This window comes from Typha latifolia, chromosome 6 (assembly GCF_019914945.1).
Source record: "Typha latifolia isolate L0001 chromosome 6, TyphaL0001v2, whole genome shotgun sequence".
In the NCBI taxonomy this organism is placed as follows: domain Eukaryota; kingdom Viridiplantae; phylum Streptophyta; class Magnoliopsida; order Poales; family Typhaceae; genus Typha; species Typha latifolia.
In genome coordinates, this window is record NC_133091.1 from 6,120,821 (window position 1) to 6,123,944 (window position 3,124).

Here is a 3,124-nt window from a genome sequence, read left to right on the forward strand (position 1 = left end):
CCTTGTTTTATTGGAATTGGTTGGGGCATCTCTCTCTTTCTCTCTACAAATTTACTAGATTATCTTATCTTTACTAGATTTAACCATCGACCAATATAGGGTCAGCTAATTTGAGCTCTTATGATCCAAACCAAACGATTGTTTAATGGGTCTGCTTGAGTTATGAAATTTTGATAAATGCAGGAACGTTCCTTTTTCTTTGAAGGGAACGGCTCTGTAGAGTAAAATCTTTGATAAATATTGACGAACTTTCTGAACACACGACTTGTCTTCTGTATATAAGAGGTATTAGTTCATGCCATCCAAACAACCTTCTCAGCAGTAAATTTGCTTATATCTGCTATCCCAGAATTTGCTGAATAGGAGGAGTTACTGGCCTAGAAAAAGATGGGCTCTCGTACTGGAGACGCGGAGTTAATATGGTTGGCGAATCTGGTTGCTCTTTTTATTAGGCTTCGCACGGTGTTTAAATTGACTAGACCTACTGCTACTTTCTTCAGTTCTCTCTCATGATGGTTAGAGAACCCTCTCTCTCTCTCTCTCTCTCTCTCTCTCTCTCTCTCTCTCTCTCTCTCTCTCTCTCTCTCTCTCTCTCTTTTCAATGATCACTTTCACCCCCTTCTTCTACCCTTCTTTGACCTCGCTCGGAGGAATGTCTACTCAAAAAGGGAGTCGAGACCTCTCTGATCTGGCTCTCCCTTTCTCTGAAGAGAAGATACATAGGGTTGTGTTTGACCTGAGCTCTACTACAACTCTCAGACCGGATGGGTTCCTTGACCTCTTCTATGAACATTTTTGGGGACATTAAGGTTGGCATGTCGAAGTTGTCATGTTCCTACTTGTCATAGATGCATAAAAGGTCACACTAGATCGAGATATTTAATCCCATCTAACATTTGTTTCCTATATACAACTCTTGTCATGATGTGTTCTTGTCATATTTATCAAAATATGAGTGCTAGAAGAAGAAAACTTGTTTTAAAAAATCTTATGTGAATTGTCACGCCCCGATCTGGGAACATGATGGCCATGAATTTTTAGGATAAAATTCGGAGAAAACACAAAAGCCTAAACAGTAATTAAATCCTAAAATAGATTGACACAACGAAAACGGTACTCAGTCTTTAGAATTTTCACTAAGCGGCTTCTTAAATTCCTGCAAAATAATAAGTTCTCATGAGAGCCCACTCTACTAATAATATTCTAATAACAAAAATCAACATGTGATACATATAGTAGTAGAAAAAGAATCATAACAATATATATAAGCCATCTTGAAAAAATAAATAATTTTCTTGTCTCTTATATTGAATTTTAAAATCCATATATACTAAATTAGAATCATAAATTATTCATATTAACTCATTTTGAATAAATCAATATAAAACAAATCAATCTTTGCTAAAAGTGTATTTTCATGGAAATCAAATCATAAATCATTCATATTAACACAATCTGAATAAATCAGCATGAAACGAATCTCCACTAAAGTGCATTATCATGGAAATCGAATTATAAATTATTTAGAATATCTCAATTTAAATAAATTAATATAAAATCAGTCGATCTCTGCCAAATGTCATATTGTCTCATTAATGGGTACTCTGACTCGTGGCCACATCGCACTATCTAGTAACCATATAATCGATCCGTCTAGGGTCTCACCAGGACAAAAATCCATGATCTTTTCCCTAATATCGCTAGAGTTACTTGGTAGCACATCGCAACGTTACATTTCAAGAATCTTTTCCCTTGACTTATCTTCTTGAAAACAAATTGGGTTCCAGATCTCACTTTTATCAGTATTCAACTATACTAATTTATTCTGAATCTCAAATATCAAATTCCTCAATCACCAAAATTCTCAATTCTTCAAATATAATATATACACAAATAATCCATAAATTCAAATATTACTATTTCCTCTAATATATATATATATAATATAAATCATTCTTAATAAGTCAGAAAACACGAATAAATAATAATCTAATATTTAATCTTGCAAAATTTCACGTCTCAAAAATAATATTTATTTTTCATCATATTCTAAAAATAAAGATCTCTTATATTTTATTTATAGAAAATAAAATATATTAGTATAAAGATTTCCTTTGTTATTTTCTGAAAATAAAATATAATAATAAATATATTTTTTTACAAATCCGAAATTCTAAATTGAAGTAATTCCAATTTATATCTTATTTTCTAGAAATAAAATAATATTAATTATTTTCAGGAATCCGAAATCCATATAAATTGAAATATTCCTAATTTATATCTTATTTTCTGCGATAGAAATAGATATTAATTATTTTCAGAAATCTAAAATTCATTTAAAGTGAAATATTCCTAATTTATTTCTTATTTTCTGCAATAAAAATAAATACTTTGAAATCTGAAAAATAATAAACAATAAAATCCCTTCTTTCCCAAGAATGATAAATATGAATTATCTATAAAATACAAAATCTTAACATTTCTAATTCTTCATATTGTAAAAAATTTTATCTTATAAAATTAAACAGCATAAGAATAAACATAAAGAGATATTTACAATTCATCAATTCTTTTTTATATAATAAAATTTTAAGAAAATATGAGTTGAAATTTGCCTTGATAGCTAAATGCAAAATAATTTGATTTTCACATCCTAATCGTAATTTGCACGAATTCCAAAGCGCTCCATGCCTTATCTTTCCTTTTCTTCTCTTTGGTATGATAAAAAAAATTTCTATCTATTTTCTTCTTTTTTTTCTCTCTAATCTCCCTCAAGAATAATATTTTTTCTTCTTTTTTTCGGTACTGTAGCATTGCTACATTACCGCCCCTAACTTCTCTCTAAAAAAAATCCTCTAAGGTTTTCTTCTAGGCCCCTTTTTATAGTTGGAAAAAAATATATAATAAGATTCATATTAGAATAAGGATTCTAATATCTTAAAGATATACCTAAAAATTTAATTTAATTTAATTTAATAAAAATCTTAAAATATAAAAGATAAAATAAAATTCCTTATTATCTAAAATGTATATTTTTATTTTATTTTATTTATTTATGTTTTAAAATTCTGGTTCGTTACATGAATGATATTGATGTGAGAATTAAAGCAGGTGAGAAAAAAAA